The sequence below is a fragment of the Cavia porcellus genome, unplaced genomic scaffold (genome assembly GCF_034190915.1).
Source record: "Cavia porcellus strain 051 isolate PalLab524CR breed Dunkin Hartley unplaced genomic scaffold, mCavPor4.1 scaffold_31, whole genome shotgun sequence".
In the NCBI taxonomy this organism is placed as follows: domain Eukaryota; kingdom Metazoa; phylum Chordata; class Mammalia; order Rodentia; family Caviidae; genus Cavia; species Cavia porcellus.
In genome coordinates this window covers 18,105,643-18,128,504 of record NW_026947514.1, presented here as the reverse complement: position 1 = coordinate 18,128,504, position 22,862 = coordinate 18,105,643, and positions in this window count along the sequence as shown.

The following is a 22,862-nucleotide window of genomic DNA, read 5'->3' as shown; positions in this document are numbered from 1 at the left end:
AGTAAAGAGCTAGAGGGATTAAACAGTAAGGAAAGTAATGGAGAGCCATTTAACTGCTGCTTTGGAAAGGAAGTCTCAAAGTGAAAGTGATATTAAGCTAAGGTATTGAATGAAAGAGTGTGCACTAGATTTAGAGGAAGAAATATTTCAAATATTAGAGCATGAGCTTGACACACAAAAAATGGAAAAAAAGGAGAGAAATCTAAAATGTATTTAAAAGAAGCAATACTTCTTGTGTCTAAAATCAGCTCTAAACATGCTCTTCCGGATAAGAAATAGCAGTCGCATTGGCAGTAATTGGAGAGGGATTGAGAGACTCATTTGAAAGGATGTTAAATTCACTTTTCGACATAAATTGTGCTACACTCAGTGTCCTACAGTCAATGTAAGCTAAATATTTCTTAAAAGAATACAGCATAAATAAAATATCTGAGTGGATATAAAGAAGGACAGAGAGGAACTGAAAGATAACTCCAGGGACACCAGCCTGCAAAAATTAAAACTTGATGAATTTTCAGTTAAAAAAAAAAAAAACCCAAAGAGCAGACATAAGGAAAGGTAAATAACAAGTCTAGAATATTATAGAAAACTAGCGGAACTAAGACAACTAAGCTAGTCCTTTGTGCTGTGCAGAATGGTGAGTTACAAAGTACATCCATGCTCAAGACTACAACATTACAGTAATTCACCAGGTGACGAAAGGTTAAAAATCAGCTCACCTTTCAAACACTGTGTGTTCATTGGAGATACCAAAGAGCCAGAGCCAAAGAAAGCAATATCTAAATTGTACCAAAAACTTTAATTAAAAACAAGAGAATAAAAAGGCAGATCATTGAAATAAAACCCACTGAGACGAATGAGCAGGCAGCTCTGATCCGAATGTTAGTTAAGAGTCTCCCCATACATAAAGGGCAAATTCCAGGTGGTAAGCAAAAAATAGATACATAGAATAGTTTGAAAGTAACTATAGTTACCTTTATTAACCGAGTAGAAAATACACCCTGAAGCAGAGACATAAGATGATAAAAATAAGTAGCACAAAGAGGCATGCTAAAGGAGACCACAGGCTCACTTAAAATGTCACCTCTGCATGTGAAGACATCCAGAGACAAGGCCCCTGTGTACCGTGTAGATACTATAAAAACTGAGATTTCTGTCTCCTGCATGCTGACTTCTTGTGCTCTAGCACAAGAATAGTGCATTCTTCCTGTGCCACAGTGCTCCTATTTGATGCTTCTGACAGAAAACACAAGAATTCATGAAATGGGTAACCTATGAAGCTTGTTGGAATCCCAGAATTCCCTGTCTCTCTCTGCCTTTCGGTGCTGTCCTCTCACTCTGATTGGTTACATAACTTCTCTTAGCCAATAGGACGGTAATAAATTTGACACACACAAACTTGAAAAGTACTTGTATGCCTCTGGTTCTATCTTTGTCTCCATTCTGGCCTACTCAAGGATGACACATGGGGAGCAGAATTACAGAGCTCAGAAACACCAGTTATTATCCAGACAAGTGAAAGAACACAACCAAGAACAATAGAGATACATTTTCCATCTGCAGTTGACCACAGGTGTATGAGGTAATGTGAGAATTCAGTGTCCTTTTAAGGACTGCAGAACTGGCCAAGTAACTTCTAACTCATGAAAAATAAAGCATGGGGGGGGGGTAAGGGATGTCAGGGAGGTTTGTATTGTAAAATAAAATTATTACATTTTAATTAAGTTTATTGGTACATTTTAAATATGCATAATGATCATATTAATCATAGAGAATTAGTATCATTATATGATACATTTTGATCCCTGTTTATTCCCCAACCTTCCTCCTCCCTTTAATCCCTCTCCTTCCCTTATTTAAAAATCTTTGTTTGCATTTTAAGCTTTTTTGTTTCAGTTTTCCTTCTTCCTTCCTTCTTTTATTTTTGTTTAAAAATCACTGACATAAATGTGGAAAACAAAGATACTCTCTGTAAAGACAGATGGTGCTTATTTGTGTCTCCAAAAGTGTATGTTGGTGTTCTAATCTCAGTACCTGTGGATATGACCTTTTTTGGAAATAGAAACCAGCAGATGTAATCAAATAAAATGGATTCATTAAGATGAGCTTTGGTTCAATATAATTGGTGCCTGAAAAGGAAATGAAAAAGTGATGGAAAAAATACCTCAGGGAGACTGAGGCAGAGAGTGGAATGATATGCTCACAAATCAGGGGGTACTAAGAATGCCCATACCCCACAAACGCTAATGGACAAAGACTGAGTAGCTTCTTCTCATCCTCTAGTAGGAACCAACATGACTGACTCCTTGATCTCAGATTACTACCCCTGCAACTGCAAATTTCTGTTTCTTGAATTCACCTACTTTGTGGGATTTAGTTATAGCAATGATAACAAAATCATGTGTGATAAAAAATCAATAATTTTAGAAACTTCAAGACTTTTACAAGAAAAGGATGAAATAGAGACATAATCCTTGCCTAAGGCCCAGGAATTTACATATGTCTTATAAAGAAAAGAGCATATTTGATATTAGCAAGAAGGGCTTTAATTCCTACAACTAAGGATATAAATGCAGCAGGTCTTATATAAAAATTCAAAACATGCTCAGAATTGAGCCTAACCAGAAATTCCCACTCATACAACACTTTTTGTATCTTATTTATGTCTCTATGTTTCCATCTTTGTCATCTGGATTTAATTCATTTTGCTGCTATTTCCTCCATTTCTCACACGAATTCTTACTGAAAATATGAGCAAGATGTCACATTTAGTTGCTGTATCTTGTGTACTTGTGCATTGAAAATTTCATTTGCCTATTATCTGCAATTATGCTGTAAACTCTGTGAAGTTTATGTTTAACTACTGAAGAAATCCAGTATGACATACAACTTTTTGAACACTAACATTCTAGTTGTGGTACTTATGCTTATTTTTTCTAGTGTGTATTTTTGAGGACAGAATATTAACTTTTAGCAACTACTTAAAATTATAATAAAAATCCATTGGGGGAAATATTTAACATGTGCCTTTCTAAGAATTTCATAGTCCTTTTTGGAAGCAACTCTGACATTGAAAACAATTTGGGAAAAGCGGTTCAAATTCATCACAGTTATTGGAACTGATAGAAAGTTTATTATGGTTGATTGACAACTGGTTGTCAATTTGTAACATCCAGCTGAACAGAATCAGCATGGTTCTGGGCCTGGGAGGCCCACCTGAGGATTTTGCCAGCAATATAAAAAGGAAACTAAAGAGGAAGAAGAGGTGTTGGTTGTCCTGAAGGAGCTTGTTGAGCTTCTTTCCTCACAAGAACTTGGCTGTTCTCATCTTTGGAGGAGCTTGTGGCCTTCTTGTCACTGAAGATGTCTGTGATACTGTTAGGGAGAGCTTTGGTCCTTAGTTTGAGCCTTGCTTCCTGGTTCAGGGCAGATCCCTTAGCCTTGTGCACAGATCCCTCATTCTGCTGTCACAGACTTTTTAGCTTCCCCTCCTAATCATTGGGCCTTCCCAGCTCATATTTGTGAAGGAGACTTGCATTTGATATTGTCATGGACTCTAGGTCTTCATCTGAACTCAGGCAGGACATTACCATGAGATCCAACCCCTCAGCTGGATTCTTTGGGTCATTAGTATGTGAACAGATTTCCTGTACATTTTTTTGTATTTGACTCTTTGTGTGAGTATTATAAAATGATTGTATAAATTATGTGTCCTGTATTACATTGTGTTCCTTGCAAACTCTAACTACAAAATATATTATAATTAATTAACACAAGAGCTTTGCTTAGGAAACTTCTAGCCTTAAACTTGTGTTCTTATTTCCAAGTGTGTCAGTAATCCTTTATATTGGAATTCTACAGGCAGCAATCCTTGGATATTTCATTTAACTAGTAGCCTTAACTTGTTTTCAGTTGAGCTTTTCAGTCTACCATTTGAACTTCCTACTATCTTTTGTAAGCAATATTCAATTATGAATACAACAAAGTAATTTAAATAAATGTTTTGGAGTGAGGTATGTCTAGTTTCAGTGTTTGTCTTGGTGATTTATAAGCTATGTGACCATGGTAAATTACTTAAGCAATCTTACTGTCATTTTCATAGTAAGTTAAAAACAATAATGCATAATTCATAGTTATCAGAAGTAAGATGTACAAAGCAATTGTTACAGTGCTGATCTCCATAAGAAAAATGATAACCTCTATTATTTTGATAATCATAAAACAGAATTCACCTTCATAGAGGAGTTTTCAGCATAACTGAACCTAAAAGAAGACATATTATGCTGAATATAAAAGTAAAGGCTTCACATAAAATTATGTGTGAATCTAGATATATTAACTTGTAAAGGGTGCTAAAAGAAAACACTCCTGACCGTATTAAGTAACAGAAATTGTTGTGTCACCATTCTGGAAGCCATACATACAGGATTAAGGAGTTAGCAGGATTAGTTTGTATTGGATCCCCTCTCTATGTCTTAGAAATATCCATCTTCTATGTCTTCATGTGGTCTTTCCTTGGTGAATTTGTCTGAATCTCTTACAAGAATACAGTCACTTGGATGACTCCTACGATATTAGCTCATTTTATAAACTTTGTCTTGTCCTCTTATGCTGCTAAACAGAATTCCCAAATTTGAGTAGCTTGAAAAAAAAAAAAAAAAACTTTCTTTTAACTATATGAAGGCTGGGAAGTTCAAGGTCAGGCAAGGACAGCTTTGATGTCTGGAGAGGTGCTGTTCCTAACTTGTGGTGACTTGTTAATGTTTAATCCTCATGGGGCAGAAGTCAGGAGAGAGAGAGAGAGACAAGAGAAAGAAAGCAGCTTTCTGATACTGTTTCCTAATGGAGTTAATCTATTCATGAAGTCATGGTCCTATAACCTTATCACATTTTAAAAAGCTGCACCTTGTAATACTGTCACAATGAGGATTAAGTTTCAACACATCGAGTTTGGATAGTATACACCACTCAGAGCACAGCACACCCAAATTTCAGATTCCTATTGTTAGAATAAAGCAATGTTTATTAACATTCAACCTCATGTTTAGCTTATCACCCCAGCCATTTGGTTTTAAATTTAAAAATAGAAGCATTTAGCTTTTAATCTGTCACCTATTTTAAAACCTGATGGGTAGCATGACTTTCAGTTTTCAACAAGATTCAGTTCTAGTTTTCTACTTTACAATGGCTTTTCACAAAAAGTTATATAACTGCTGTTAGGATATTATCACTATATTTATATGTCCCCATGGAAATGGAGCCTTTCTCTTGCCTTTCTATTTCCATCACATTTTATTTATGTCCTTCAGTACTGTGTGTATCACAATATCCATAACAGGCGCTTATATCCCTGAGGGCCACTAGCTTGCTCCTTTCTATACAATGTCTCTCTCCAACTCCCTTAAGGCATTGCAAAGCCTGTGTCTTTTTGGCAGTCAGAATGTGATGCATAGATAGATTGTGAATGTTACTGACCCTGCTGCGTTTCAGCATTTTAAAGTCTATGTAACCTTACCCAGTTTCGTAGCTAACCATCCCTGTAACAGTCCAATGGTTTTCTAAGTATTTTTAACTAAAAGTGTCTGGTAAAATGAGACCTGGTATTTAATCGTAAAAGCTTAGAAACTATCATAATGATGGTTATTTACCAACTTCTTGTGTCTTTATAGTCAAGAGATTAGCTGGACAAACTTTGTCATGGAGATCCAGTTGAATAAAATGACTCGGATATCTCCTGCCTCCTGATTCAGTTGCAAAGTGTATATCACAAGGGAAAACGGCTCAGAAAATTTTTATTGCATAGTCATTAAATAAAACCACGTGTTCAACACAGGATGGATCAGTAGTATCACCTTATACTACCATGACAGTAGTTAGCAGAAGCAAGTAAATAATTGTTACCTAGGAAATCATCTTTCTAGAGAAGAGTGAAAATTCCCATGTGGAAAAAATTTGATATACAGGATACAGCTTTTCCTGAACTAAAATCACTTCTTTGAATTTAATTTTCTCATTTAATAAAAAAGTCTTGAAAATTTGAAAAATTAGACTAAAATTTAGAAATGTTATGTGATAACTGTTGTTTTCACACTGACTCTTTTATTACATATTTACTCTTACCAGTGAAGAAGCATCATAGTAACTTTATGGATAACTGGCACTCAGGGTCCTTAAGAAATTTTCACCAAATACAATGTTTCTGTTTTATAAGCAATTAGATAAATATTGTTGGGTAAAGGAGCTACACATTTTGAGGGAAAATTAAATTTATTATTCTGCCTTTCTTATGCAAAAAACAATTTTCTTTGAGTTAAAAATGTGCATACTAATGTGCATACTTAGATTATTTTACCCTTTAATATTTTTGTAATGATAAACTCTTCTTGCATAAAAATTTCAAAATAAAACCATTAAGTTGCCTAAATGAATATAGGTGATTAAGTTATATAAATATTTACAGTATATGTATGCTTACAAAAAATTTCTTTGAAACAAAACTTCAAGGGGCACTTGTAATGATCAATTACCTAATTAGCTTAATCTAATTTGTTTTAAAAACTACAAATAATGAGAACATATTTTTTCATACTATATAAATAGTTGTTAAATACACAAAGATGAAAAACCCAAAAACAAATATTCAAGAGATCATAGGGAAAAGATGGATAAAGAAAAGGCAAGTAGAAAAGTTTTCAAAAGTGAATAAAATTAAACTAAATGCCATTTCATAGTTATAAAACACAAAAACATTAACAAGTTTTATATTTTTGACTAAATCAAGTTCTTGAGTATGCAGGAAAAAAAAACAAATTGCTTTAATGTCAAGTATGAATTCAAGATATAACAAACATAAACGTACCTTCTGTTTAGTTAGAGGTACCCATTGCTAAGAATTTATCTGTAAATGGGTACATAAATGTTCACTGGAGAATTATTTTTGATAGAAAGTTATGAAATATTTTTATATATTTAAAGAATAAGCAAGTACAGAATAACCTTTGAATGCAGAAATTTAGGAAAAAACAGTTTTGACCTAAATGATAAATGTTACCTCTTATATTTTCCAAAACACACTATAAATAAATAAAAAAGAAAGAAATGATATGATTTCTACAATCCTTTCCCATTAAGAGGGAAAAATATATTGTAAGAAAGAAAAGAGGCTTTTACCATAGAAAATATCTTTTTCTTTCTTTTTAGATTTACATAATAGTAGAGCTTTTATAAAAGTGGGTCATGTTTTTGCATTACAAAAGATAAAAAAATGAAAAATTAACAGCAAAGTAAAATATACTTGCTTTGATCTTGCTACACTGAGAAAGGGTCACAATCAATGCAAGTTCCCATTTATCATATATTTATAGTGAAGGCATTAATCAAGATAACATCATGTCTCCTGTCCTGAAAGTTATGGATCAGGAAACATACGGAAATAGTTTCAGAGCAGTGTGTATTTCCTGTGATCTTCTGGATTCAAAATCAGAACACCCCCTGTCCACTACACCTCGTATATTTCCAGCCCAACATCTCCATTTCTGTTTCCCAGAACTGTAGTTAATGTGATATATTGGTCCATGTTGGGTGATGTTTAAGAGCACCCCATGAAATATTCTGGCAGCAGTGAACCTTTTAAGATAGTGCGGAGAGTCATAGCATCTACCATTTGGGAAAATGTCAACTCCAGCCACTGTAGACAATTATGATTCCATAATTTAAAACTGGTTTTACTTAAGGTATCCTTTTGATGTTCCTGCATAGGAGAGTAGGATTAGTGTCCACTGTTTATGTGAATTATTGGATTTAATGATATAAATTGTATTGAAAACAAAATACGAGGATAACTTCTATATCTACATGCTAGTATACACAATTTATTATCAGCTGCACCTTTGGAAAAAAGTTCACAGTGAATTAAAATAAACTATAGACTAACAGTTTACTAGTGCATCTTCATCAATAACTTCTCGTTGAGTAGTTTATGTATTATTTCTCACAGCTTGGAGAAACAACAGTGGTTTATTTATTAGCTTTATAGCTCACTGACTGTTTCGTTTCTATAGATGCAAATGAGCACGGATACCATTAGTCTAGAAAGGGCATTTTCACAAAGCAAACGTAGAGCTGTATAAGTATAATCTATCTTTCATCATCACAACTGATGATTTGGTTAGACAAAGTCACTTGATTGGGCTGGTTGTTCAATCATCTATGATAAAATCAATTTTAAGCAAGTTAAAAGATCTTAATCTGCAAGTAGCTACTAGAATTAAAGTTTAAAGCTACATTTTATGCCTTTGTTTCTTTGCTAGTTGGGATGTTAAAAGCATGTCTAAGAATTCTTAATATATATTCATCTTCACTATCTTGGCTATTTTTAAAATTTTTAATATTAAATGGCAATAGGGTGACGTCTATTTATGGGATATAATGTGATATTACTATAGATGTGTACAATGTAGCATGATTAAATCAATCTACCTAACATATTTACAACCACACATAATTATGATCATTAATAATTAGAACCTTAGCCCTAAATTTATTGTCTAAGCAATAACTGAAATGGAATATATATTGTTATTAACTATGGCAATTGTGCATTAGTTCCCCCAGCTGAAGCTTTCCATTCAATGACCAGCATTACTTACTTCCACCCCTATCTTCCAGCCTCTAGTAACCATTATTTTGCTCTTTGCTTCTATACATATGGTTGTTTGTATTTTACATGTAAATGTAATCATGTTTGACTTCCTGGTCTTTGCTTATTTAACTTAGCATTCTACCTTCCAGGAACATCGATATTTTCAGGAATGAAAGAATTTCCTTCCTTTTGAAAACTATGTAATATTCCATGATTTAAATTTATCACATCTTCTTCATTCATTCATCTATTGATGGACATTTAGTTTGAATTCACATCTTGTTTACTTTTAATAATGATTCAATGAGCATGGGAGTCTAGAAATCTCTTTGATGAACTAGTTTCACGTCCTTGGGATGTATAATTAGAAATGAAACCCAGATAATGGATCATATGATAATTCTGCAATGGCTGTAGTCATTTACATTTCCATCAAGGGATTACAACCAATTTTTCCTTACACCTTGTCAATATTTGTTACTTTATGATGTGTTTTTCACAATAATCATTCTGGAACATCTGAGGTGATATCTCATTGTGGGTTTAATTTGTATTTCCCTGATAATTAAATGCCAAACATTTTTTCATATACTCAGTAACCATTTGTATTCCTTCCTTTGAGAAATATATCTTCAGATTTTTGTTCTTTGTTAAATCAGGGTGTTTATTTTCTTGCAAAGCTATAGTATACAAATCAACACAACTTTAGTATGGCAACATACATGATTACCACTGCAAAAAGGACCCAGAAAAACGTTCACAATATTTATTATTAATTGATTTTCAATGGAAGTCCCAAAAGCACATAGGAAGAAAAGGATACTTTTGAGTAATGTTGAGAAACTGGATATATCTGTATACAGATGAACAAAACCTATCAAATGGGATCATATCATATTAAAAAACTTCCTAAAAGCAAAAGAAACAACCAACAGAATGAAGAGATCGTGATATAGAATGTGAAAAAAATTTCCAGCTGTTCTTTACACTGAGGATTAATATCTAAAATTTATAAAGAACAACAACAAAAAACCTGGATGCCTCAAAATAAAAGACCCAATTTAAAAATCAGGCAAATGAAATGAATAGTTATTTTTCAGAAATACAAATGACTGATGATATATGAAAAACGTTCATTATTTCTGGTCTTAGAAAAACAAAAAGCAAAACAATGCTTATCTTATTCCATAAAGAATGGCTGTCATCAAGAAACCAATTAATGAAAACTGCTAGCAGAGAAAAAGAACTGTTCTACATTACTGTTGGGAAAGTAATCTGGTGTACCCACTTGGAAATCCATATGGAGAGTCCTCAAAAAAAAAAAAAACCCTAAAAAATAGAAATTCCACTCAATCCAGTTATTCCTCTTCTAAGAATCTTCTCAAAAATGTTAAAGATAGAATATGGTAGTGATCTATGCATACTCAGAGAAGCAAAATGCATAATATGTTGGAAGTGGACTATTATGTTCACTAAGAGATGAATGGATGAAGAACAGATGAATGGATATAAGAAAATGTGATATGTGTATGTAATGGAGTACTACTTTGGCCTAAAAGTGGACATGCATGGATGTCCATAGGAACATAAATATCCTCGAGACCATAATGTTAATTGAAAGAAGTCATACATGCAAGCTTACATATCACATAGGCAAAAATACAAATAAAGAGCAAAGTAAAGTATAGATAATAGGAATTAGGGTACCACATCTTTTGCCAAGGAAAAGTCACCATGAGCTGGGAGGGAGAAATGAAATCAATACTTAAGATTTGTTATGAACATGACACAACTCCATGCAAGGAATGTAGTAGGTACGTACTGCAAATGTGTACAGTATTAGTAAAAAAATAAAAATGGAATAAAGACATCTAACATCATTTCACACCATTCATAAAGTCCAATTAATAATGTATTAAAGACAATCAAATATAATCAATCAACATCTGGAATTCTAAGACTTGTAAAATAACACAGGGATATCTTTCTCTGCATTGATATAGGCAATGAGTTTTTTTAAAAATACTTGACCCTGAAATATAAGCAATAAAACAAAAAACAGATAAATAGTTTTGCAACAAATTGAGACACTTCTGTATGAAGATGGATAAAATTAAAGTTGAAAAGACAACCTATAAAAGGGAAAATATATAAGAATATATAAGAAACTCAGGGACTTAGTAACAAGATAACAAACAGCCTAAATCAAATGATGGTTGGATATTTTTATTAGTCCAAGTATGTTTAGCTTCCTTTGAACAAGAATGGAACTTTATGTTAACTGGCTTAGGGTTATTCTTACTTCTTACTTCTGCAACTACTCACCCATGCAAATCATTGATAGAATGGTTAATCACCTTGATTTAAATGAAAGCACAATGGAAAAGTGTGCCTGTAGTTATTTTCAAGATGAGTAAAAATAATGAGTGACATGACAAGAACAAAAAAACAGAGGAGAAGCTAACTTTAAGAAGAAAATGTGCATTTCTCTGTTTTATCTCTTCAATTTGAATTCATTCATTGAAAATTCAGGCAAGTTTCTCAAGACAAGAAATATATCACAAAACACTACAGATACACAACACAAAAATTACATTCAGAAAGAGGACTAACCCATTCTATACTAGCACTACAGAGGGTAATCCACCAGAGTCTCACATCTAGCAATTGAAAATGTCCACCTATGAAAAATTTCCAAGGAAATGGAAATGGTTGAGGCTCACAAATATTCCCATAAATTTTATAAAACTACCCTATGTCTAGTGGGACACATTCTTTTTCCAGAATGAAGCCAAAGAAAGAAGTACTTGGTTGAGATAATTTCAGCACTGTGTGTTGTTTTGTTTTGTTTTCTTCCTGATTTTTTTTTTTTGGCTGAAAATTAGGTTAAACAGTGTTTGTTCTATGAAGTCTCTTAAGCAGTGTAATACGAAGGGTCATTAACACAATCCTCGGCCAGTAAAATTGAGTGTCTAAGCTGAGACAATCATGAAAAATATCATTCTCAAAAGACCAAGGCTTTACTACATAAGATAATAGATATAAATACAAGTGGCTCCTGACTTACAATGGTTTAGTTTATAACTTTTAGCTTATACTGGTGCAAAAACAAGGATGCATTCTGTTTTTCATTCTCCAAACAGCATTTAGTAAATTACATAATTTATTCAACACTATATTTTAAAACAGGCTTCATAATTATAGGTTGCTATATTTATTCTGATCCCTTTTACATAGGCTAAGCTATGATGCTATGTAGCTTATTTTAACATTTCTAAATTCTGATAATTTCTAAATTGTCATGGAACACAAGCCACTGTAAGAGCATCTGTGGAGTTACTGCCTACAATTATATTATTTGAATTCTACCATAAAAAAATAACATTATCAGTCATAACTCTTGATTTTTTTCAGAAACCTTATGTGATTTTACTTCATTCCTGAAATTTAATTTTCAATAATCATTGCCTAAGAGATAATGTTTCTGATGGCATACTGGTTTTCACTTCAGTGATTTATTTAATAATATTTTAAATTAACATTAAAAATTTTAATTTAAATATTTAATTTTTACTTTAATAATTTAAATTTAAATTAAAAATTAAAAGTTTTCCCCGGGAAAATTCTGTATTTTTTAGAATGTTGTTAAAATATACAGAAAACACATTTTAAAATTAACTATTAAATAAAGAGCTAATGCAATAGTACTTTTGTTAAGAACAGAAGACTTCAATGGACAAATCATTTTGATGAGATCTGAACTTAGTCATTTGGTTATTAATAATGAAAGCTTCCCTTAAATATGCATAATAGTTTGGCTATAACTAACCATTTCTCACTATAAGGAAATCACTTTTAAAATTATAAAAATAACACCTTCCATAAGTAAGCATAACCTATATTTTTACTTTTCTGAACTTGTATAGCTAGGGGTATTAGATACTATTATTTTTCCATTTTAATATAGAGCAACTGAGGCACAGAAAGATCAAGGAAACTGTCCCAGTCATATAAGCTTGTTAACACTAGAGCTTGTGTTTTAACCCAGCTCTATCTGGATCTAACGCCTGTCCTACTAACTACCATGACTGTGGAGCAAGGACTTACAAATCAAAAGCATTGGGGCTGGCGCATCTGTGCAATTTTGTAGCATCCTTCTCTAACACATTCTGACTACCTCTCAATTCAAACCACTCTGGCTCCAGGGTAGGTAATTAAGAGTTATGGCTTCAAGGGACTTCCTGCTAGGTCACCAGCTGGGTTTCCACGCATTAACAAAGATAATGTGAAATGTAAATACACAATATAATTAGGCAAAAATGGGTGTTTAGATTAGGAGCAAAAGGCCCCATTTGCAATGAACATACACAATGACAATCAATTAACCATGCACAATGTGCCGACACTGTCTTATCCCACCATTTCAGACACATGCCAAAGCTTATAAAATTGCCTTTTACATTTTTTAAAGCTTCCATTGCTGTTTAAATCAAAGAAGAATAACGTGTGTGTATTGATGGGTATATTGTGCAGCATGTCAGGATGGCCCTTCTGCTTGTGAATTTCTTATGTGTTTTATCTCTAATTTTCTTGCATCATTATTTGGTAATTCTTTTCCCACTTTCACCCAGGAAGTCAGATATGGTCGGCGTGCTTTACCAAAACTCTCTCTAATATAATTGATACTGTATGAGATGCATGTTTAAGAAGTATTGGAAAGGCTGGAAGATATCTTGAAGATTTTCCAGAACACTTCATATATATTAAAATTCAAATAAGCATACCCAGAAATATACAAAATTTTTGCCAGTTCCTCTTCACACAGAGGATTAATAAATAGGATACATAAAAACTCAAAACATTAGTCTTGCCCCAAAACAAAACATTCAATCCAAAATGAGCATTTGTAATGAATATGCATTTCTCAAAAAAATAAGCGCAAAAGTTCAATAATTACATGAAAAAACTATTCAGCAAGGCAAAACAACACTGAGATCTCATCTTACTCCAGGAAGAAAGGATAACATCAAGAACTAAAGAAATAACAAAGACTGGAAAGCTTGTTGCGAAAAAGGAATGCTGCTATATCATTGGTAGGAAGATAAACTGGTAATATCACTAGGGAAGACAGTAGGGAGATTTCCTCCAAAGGATAAAAATAGAAATTCCATCTGTCTCAGCTATATCTCTTTTGTACATCTTCTCCCAAGATTTAAAGACATATTGCAATGATGCATTCATCCTGTCTTTCTGAGACAGGGTCTCACTATGCAGTTCAAACTGGCCTTGAGTTCACTTTGTAGCCTAGGCTAGTCTTGAATTTGCAGCAATCCTCTTGCCTCAACCTCCCGACTGCTGGATTACAAGTGTGTGCTACCATGCCGGGCTGATGTATGCATTCTGATGCGCAGCACAACTCACAGTGGCTAAATCTTGGAGGTGGCCTATGTTCGTGAACAGATGAATGGATAAAGAACATGTATTATACATTACATAATGGGGTACTACTCGACCATATTGATAAGATTTGAGACATTTGTAGGAAAAGAGATTCACTTTGATTCCATAATAAATCAAATATATATGGTTAAATACTACATTGATTATCTTATAGGACAAGCCCAATGTGTAAGTGTTTTAAACAGCAAAATAAAAGACAGACGTAGGAAAACAGACTTTGTGCAGATGTGAAGGGGACATCAGTGTGTGGGTTATGGGAGAAAGAGGAGAAAAAGGGAAGTAAAAAGGATCAAGATAGGATGAGTATGTGCTACAACTCCCCACAATGCATGTATTTACTATGCACCACAAATTTGTTAATTAAAAAATAAAAAACTTCAATGCCCTAAAAGACATGAGATGTTTCCTAGATGCCTTTGACCCAGAGTCACTGCTTCTTATGGTATCTTTCTAAACAGGTAGCTCTTTACACACAAATTGAAACACTGGATGGAAATGTTTTAGGGTTCTCTGTTTCTCCCTCTTTATTTTTTCCAGTTTTCTTACTGTGCCAACAGATTTAACGGTGTATAATTAATGTGTCTCGATATTACAAAGGTAACATCGGTTACAACCCTGTGCGATGGATTTTGTATGAGATTTTATACCTGATTTAGTTCAAAGTAATCCTTTGAAGAGTTGTTATCGACCTAGTATTATAGGCAAGGAAATTGAAAATTGCAGAGGTTAAGCGAGAACCCAAAGTCACCTGGTTACTTAATGGGGGGAACTCAGATAGGGACTCAAGGTTATCCCATCGTAATGCCAGAGTTCAAATATTTAGCAAAGCTTGTGAAGAAATCCTTCACTTTCTGAGAGGATTTTACTTTTGGAGTCTCACTGTCATCACTGTGACACCAACCATTTTTATCTTACTCCCTCCATATATCAATTGGGAATAAAAAAACTTAGACATTTGTTAGCACATTACTGAAGTATGATACTACTGTCATAGAAATGAATGAGTGTAGGCTCTCAAAATAGATGGCTAACAGCGAAATTAATACATACTAACTGGAGATATTAAACAAGGAAGTGTGCTATCTATATTTGCACACTGAAGTGGACCCTTATTAAATGTAGATCTTTATCTACATACTTTCTAACCCCTACACAATCCACTCATGCTTCCTTTGTCTCAAGCAAGCACTACTCTACTTTTGAGTCAAATTTCTTTTAACTTCCATGTATGAGAAAGAGCATGAGGTTCTTGTCATTCTAATTAACTAGATAATCAGTATTCCTAAAAACTTCAAATTGCAATGTATAAAGATCTCAATATAATGTCCTACTAAGGAAATACTTACAGAGAGGTGCAAGAAGTTTTCTATGTGTGGAAGTAAAAATAGCAAAAATAGTATAAACAATATACCAAGACAAGTTTTTTGATCACGCTAGCTTTAATCACTTTGGAAGCAAATCAAGTAGTTGTTGTTTAATGCAAATTTTCCATAAAGCTGATTCTATAATTAATAGCTGTATATTTTCCATATTGATTTATGTAAGATTTTCCACAATAGTTTAATATCAAGCATTAAGAGCGGCCTGAGGAATGTGGGTTTACACTATTTTTTATGGGAGGTAGAGAAACTTAAACACTGTCTTTGGTTTTACCAAACATTTATGTGGAAAAAAATATCTGAGTATATTTCAAAGAAGTATTCAATAAATTCAGTGTATACCCATCAAGGGAATTTTTTCATGATAAAAACATATTTAGTTTCAATAGTTCTTCATTTTTCTAATAAACTTACAAGTGGACAGTGAGTGAATTGGATGAAAAGACATCACCAAGAATAATTTTCAAAAACATGTCCACAGAAAGTTCTAAAACTAAGCACAAAACATTATTTTAGTCTTCCTTATAAAGTTAGAAATTTTTCTTCTGTTTTTGTGTGGTTCATTAACTGAAATCTTGCCATAAATGTTAGCAGAAATTCAATATTCAAGAGCAAAGTAACAGACTAAAAGAAAACTACAAACTCTGTGAATGAATAATATTAGTTATGAAAACAGTTGTACATAAATACATAGGAATTCTGAAGAAAACAACTCTCTCAGTGCAGGGGTTCTCATAAAGTTGCTCTTTATTCGTGAGAGGGTGAATCCAGAACCTCTCATGGGAACTAAAATCTAAATCCCTTCCCCAGAATATAGTATTTGTGTATAACATATATACCTCTTCCTGAATACTTGAAATCAATTCTGGACTATTCATAATGGCTTGTATATTATAACAGTATATAGTTGTTATACTGTGTTGCTCAGGAATAATGACAAGGAAGTAAGTCTCTACGTGTTCAGCATGAACACTTTTTTTGTTGTTGTTGTTAAATTGTTCATCAGAAGGTGGGTGAAGATGCAAATGCAGAACTTATGCATACAGAAGTCAGAGTTCCACCTAGGGTCATCAGTAGATCTATAGGATTAGAAACACAAGGCGGGGTTAACAGTTACAGACAAGTAACTGTTAACCATGTAACAGAGGGAACTGTTATAGAAGACAGGACAGCCATTGCCTATTCAGACCACAGCCATCCATTCCCTTGGGGGCTCATGCTTTTGAGAGGAAGTATGCAAATCTGAATTAGCCTTAAAAGATGTCAGATGTCTTCAGCCAAAGGAAGGGTCTGTGGTTGTCATCAGACCTCACTCCACAATGAAATCAATCATGTTAATGAAAATATGATCTGGAATCCTTACCATTTAATGATGCTGAAATTCTGATTTGGACACAGAACAAATTATTGAGTATTGATCAGTGTACTCCTAACTGATTGGTCTTTTTCTGAGGAGAAAGTTGTCCATTGGGATAGCCAATGTGAAGTGCGGGCATGCATTTAGGACATTGTGTTAAGCAATTATTTATTCCAGTATGCCTTTATTAAAATTTTTCACCATGTGCATTTTACTTTATCATCTATTTTCTCAGTTAAATATTCAACAAGGGAAATTCTCGATATACCTGTGTGCTATGCACAGTGATAAATGTTAAAAAAAAAAAAAAGAAAGAAACATTCTCTGCTTCAGAGCTTAATATCCAAGGGTAAAACCAATATTAACCAAATAAAGACATGCAGTATCCAACTGCAGCTACAAATTACAGACACTCCATGCCATGACAACATCTGATAGTTTTATTTTATTTTTAAAGTTCGAGAAACACTTGCTTGAAAAGAGATTATGATTCTGAGATCTGAAGAATAATGTAATTGTAATGATTCCAGCTTTCATGACCTCCTCTTTTACAGAGCTCCTGATGCATTTGAAATGAATATTCACAAGACTCTTTCTTGAGCTTTTATCCATGAGTTCCAAATTACCTAGAACAATCATTTAAGACTCATTCTTCTTGTATATATATTCTTGGGCCTTTAAAATGCCCAGTATATGGCACTGGAATGCATTCCTTTTGAAATATCTCATTATAAAAGGAATGAGAAAAATCTAATAAAATTGAGGTGAATGAAAGAAAAATGTATTTAAAATTATTTCGAGTATGGGAGTGTTAGCAAGAGCTATGTCCTGTTACAGTCCTTAGGTTTGAAAAAAACAGGAATAGAGTGGTCAGTGGGACCCAGAGAACAATGGAGATAGGTCCTTAACGGGTGCTTGATCACTGACGGAAAGCACAGCCAAGTCTAATCTGTGTGCCAGCAGTGTTGCTTTGGAGAAATGACCACAAATTTATTACTTCATTCTCTTTCTTCTTTCCAAATTTCTGTCAGTGCTTCTCATTGGCCATTCCCAACTTGAAGTTAAACAACAAGGTAATCTCACTGGAAAAAAGATGGAGAACACAAATGAAGTCTATCCAATGAAATTAACACATGTAGACAATCATTAGAAAAAATGTATTAAGTAAAGTGCTTGTGACTTGAATATGTTTTAATGAAGCCCATGATTGGATGTCACTGACTTTATGTCTGAACTCAGGAGTTTTGCGATGTCAAAAGATCTAATCAGAACATTTTCACTGATGTGTGAGAAGATCGAAACAGAGTATTTTTTCAGTGATGTGTGGGGAAAAGGGAATTCATATATTAGGAGAACAACATAAAAATTTAGCAAGATAATAGATTCATTTCATTATCATATTAGTACATGATAATATTATTGCAATTATAAAATTCATACAATTACCTCTAATACTGTTTTAAAATGTTACTTTATAATCATGCAGTAGCCTTCAAAAAACTTGTTTTTTTGTTTTGTTTTGTTTTTCTTATTGGATGAAACATATGAACTTGACAAAAATATAGAGAATTTTCTAATCAACTCAATGAATTTAAATCAATGAATCAATAATTTCCCATGAAGTTAATTTCCCATAACACTTTCTTTCAAAGTAGATATTTAATTTTAATTTCCTGAATTTTTACATCCTAATTAACTGCTTTCTAATTTAAAAGGATGTTATAGATTTAGACTTTCATTCAACAAATATTGACACATGACATCTGCTGAGTATTTAATAGTATACTAAATATGTTTTAATATTTGTTTATATTTTTAAATGCTTATGCATATTTACTATCTTACTTGTACTCATAAGTATGATGAATTCATTTCTACATAATTATTCCTACTATTTTTTGTATAAAACAACTAATGGAATATTGAATTTATGATTTGGTTTGCTATCAGTCTCTAGATTTATCCTGATTATCCATACTGCTTCCTCTGACAGAAAACAAAGACAAGATTAATATTGTAAAGGTGAGAAAACTGGACAGTGCATTAAATATAACAGATGAATTCATGCAAGTTTTAACCTTCCTATCTAACTGCAAATCTTCCATAATCTAAATTTGTTCAGTTTCTCTAAACTTGTTAAAACAAGAAACATATGCTTTTTGTTTTGCATTAGAAGCGAAAGTCAACCATGTAGTTGGAGAAAGTCTCATAGTGGTAATTATATTTTTATTCCTGTGTCCATTGCTACCATGTCTCCAACAAGGTAATAGCTCATCTACAGCAGATAAATGACCTAGGCCTTCCATTTCTCTGTGTCTGACATGTATAAAATTGTTGGGGGCACATGTCTGGGCAGCAAAGCACGTGTCACTCCAAGCTTATCATCAGCAATCCAGTTTAGAGAACTCCAATGCTGTGATTCCCACAAGGATGTTCTCCTTGGCAAACAAAATGCTTCCTTTTTCCTGTGTCCTTTGCTTGGTGTAAATGTCTGGGGAAAATGGCATCTGGAAGAGAGTTTGAATGGTGTTTATGAATTCCGTGGATGGTAGAATCCTGCTGTCAGTGGAATCAACCATGGCACTGCAACCTTTCCAATCCAACGACTGTTCCCATGGCTCTGAGGATCAATTAGCATATCTTCGTGGCTCAAATGGATTCACATGCAAAAATCTAGATTCTAAACTTTTCTGTTATCATTTGTTTTCAAAAACTAACTTTTACCTCTTTGATTCTTGAATGTACCAGGAAGGCATAAAAGTATACTGAAACGGGTCAGTAACAAATTGGATGCATTTTAACAAGCTTTGGTTGGCATCTAACATAGACATAGAAAATCATTTACATTTTAATTTAACATATCAATATACCTATTTACCACTACTGAAACCACTCTTACTTTGCATATGTATATATGTGTGTGTTCCTGTATGTGTGGATGCACAGCTAGAGACTGAACTCATAGAGCATGGAATTACCTCCTCAGCTATTGGGGACCTGGCCAAAATCCCCAATCTCCCAAGTGAGTGTATGCTGCAGGCTTAAATAAATGAGACAAGTGATATGATTTTAGGGCTCCAAGAGGATCAAAACCTCTAGCAGAGTCTGAGACACTGAGGGTAAGACAAGGAATGTCCCTGGGTGACCCATATTTATTTAATTTTCAAAAAGGAAGGGGTTAGAGCAGAAAACACGGGAAACTGAGCAGGACCTCGGGAGTGGTTCAAGGACTTTTCCAAGTAACAGATTAGATTAAGTTAGGAAAACTATCTTATATTAATTTAGAAGTATTTTAGGGGGAAGTCACCAGGTTGAATTTCACTATGGAAGTGAAATGCCTGCAGCTACAATCTGTATCTGGTTAACTGGGGTTAGAGCAAGGTGTCCTCAGCTGTGGCCTGATTTTGCCCTTTGAGACAACTCTTTTTTCTCAGCTCAGCCATGCTCCAGCCATGCTGCAGCACAGCACGTGTGCTCAATTTCCAGCTTCAGTGTCTCCCAACACTCAGCAGTACTGGTTGATTGATAGGGTCCCACTAAACTGTCTAGATGTCCACCTCCCTAATGGCTGGATTACAGCTATAGACCATGACATAAAACACTAACAGAAGAGTAGTGTATGCTATCCTTTTTGTATTGTTTCCTTTACCCATTATTATATTGTGAATTTTGTTTTGTGCATCAGTTTGTTCACTCTGATTGTTAAATAGTAACCTACTGTAGGAGTGCATGAAAATGCACTCATTTAATTCTCTGTTAGTGGTCAGTCTGAATGCCTCTCATTTTAAGGTTATTGCAAATGATGCTATTACACACCTTCTTATAAATAATTTAGCCAGTCATAAAAATATAATTCTGTTGAGGATATAACTAGTAGTGGAAAATAAATGTGTGTTTCTTTGGCTGTAGTAGATCTTTCCAAGCCATTTTTTTTTTCAGAATTATTTAACTAAATGACATGCTCCCCAATGGTGTATGGAAATCCTAGTTACCCACTTTTCCTGAGAGTTTGAATAGATCAATTTTATTTTTTTATAATTTAAGCAATTTTGTGAATTGTGTGTTTGTATTTTACCGTGGGTTTAAGTGTTTTGTGATAATATTGACTATTTTTCCATTTGCCTGCTGGTTTTGTTTATTTCCTTTTGTTCAGTGTTTTTAAGTATTGTGTGGTGGGCGTATAACTTGAAAGTGAAGTGTTTGCCAAGCATACACAAAGCATTGTGTCATTCATTAGCACCCCGAAAACATGTGATAAGTTTCACATTCAGTTGGCTATTTTTCTGTTATTAGTAGGTGGGAAGCATTCATGCATATTTACATATGTTTGAGTTGATAATAGATAATTATCTACATTGTTGTCTGATTTTCACTATCCAGCTAATATCTTTTGATAAACAGGCGTTTATTTCCACATGACCCATTTTCATCATTTATTTAATTATGGTTGGTGCTATGTAATATCTTGTGTAAAAAAAATTCCTCCCTTCCAAAGTAATGAAGATGTTCTTTTGTGTTTCCTTTCTGAAAATAAAGTGGCTATCAAGAGTTTTATCCTTTTAATATAACTTAGGGGTATAGATTCATTTTTTTACTGGTACAGATTTCTAATTTTCCAAGTTAACTCAGTCCTTTGTTTATTTAAAAACAAAGCGAAGCAAAACAAAATATTATTCCCCACTTCAGAAGTTTTTGTTATAAATAAGTTAATTAGGTAGATATGAATTTGTTCTTAACTCCATTTTCTTTGTTGATCTGTATATCTGTATTTATTCCAAAGGCACACAATTTTGGTATTACAATAGATCCTGATAACTAATAGCATAAACTTACCAATTTTGTTATTCTTTTAGATTATGTTGTTTGTTTGGAACTTTTCATTTTCATGTATATTTTAAGAGGAGATCATCAACTTATAATTTATAGAGAAGCATGGATATTCATATATGCAGAACACTCAAAAACTGCTGAAATTATTTTATTATACTCATTCTATAGCTCAATTGGTAGATAACTGTTATATATATATATATATATATATATATATATATATATATAATTATTAGAGGTATAACATTCCTATATACATTATATATCTGCCTTCCATAAATTATACATTGTACTCCCTTTAGATTCAATTTTTCTCAGTAGCATGTAAGTTCTGTGTGTGAAAGATATGCATCTTTTAACAGATTAGTTTTAATATATTACACTCTTACACTTTTGTGAATAGTACTTTCTTAACCAGGATTTGTTAACTTTCCAGATGGGTGGAATATATATATATATTTTTTTTGGTTTGTGCTGCCAAATTAAAAAAAAAAACCTTTAGTATCTAATAAAAAGTTTAAAATTTAATTTCTGTATTTTATTTTTTATAAACAAACATAGTTTGTAACAAGTTTAACCCCGTCATTTAATTCCTTTCATCTTTGATCAATGATCCTGTGTTTTAAAAATTGTTATATCTCATCAGACACCTTCACAACTATACAATTACTATGATTGCTGTTGTTATTTTGTATATTTATATATGCATGTACATTTCTATGTATCATTCCTTTTTGGTCCTTTATGGATTTCTATTTTGTTAAGTTTCAGATCAATTTCTCTGCCTGAAAATTTTCCTTTTAGCACTTACTTTAATATGAGTTTACTGATGAAAATTTTTCATTTTTCATGTCAAAAAATTTTTCTTTCTTTCTGCTTAAAAATTATTTCAATGTATCATCTTGAAAACTAATAACAGTGATTCCACTGAATTCTTTTTTAATGTCAAGTCAGTTTTACTATCTTTTGCTTCTTTTGAGACCTTGAATGCAAATTGTTAGCAACTTCAATTAGTGAGTCATATTTTGCTGTGACTGAATAGAGTTTTCTTTTTGGCATTAGAAATAACCAACATTAGCCTAGTGCACTTAAGCATGATCATTTTCTGTTTTATTTTTATTGGGCAGAATCAGAATTTGCAAGTTATTTAACTTTTAACATTTTTCTTTAGTTTTGAGAAAGCTTTTCTCTGTTT